This window comes from Gavialis gangeticus, unplaced genomic scaffold (genome assembly GCF_001723915.1).
Source record: "Gavialis gangeticus isolate Ggan-Ray unplaced genomic scaffold, GavGan_comp1, whole genome shotgun sequence".
Lineage (NCBI taxonomy): Eukaryota > Metazoa > Chordata > Crocodylia > Gavialidae > Gavialis > Gavialis gangeticus.
The window spans coordinates 5,614,868-5,615,090 of NW_017728980.1; positions in this window are offsets into that span (position 1 = coordinate 5,614,868).

Here is a 223-nt window from a genome sequence, read left to right on the forward strand (position 1 = left end):
CCCCACCCGCCCCAGCTCCCGGCTCTTTAAAGAAAAGAAAAAAAAAGACCCCAACTCACCGGCTGCTGTAGTGGACTCAGGGCTTCTGGGGGCTCGTGGCAGAGCCCCCACACAGCGTGAGGCAGTGGGGGTCACCCCCTACCTGGCAGGAGCTGGTGAGTGCGGGCTTTTTTTTCTTTTTTTTTTAAGGGCCGGGAGCTGGGGCGGGCAGGGCAGCCATGGG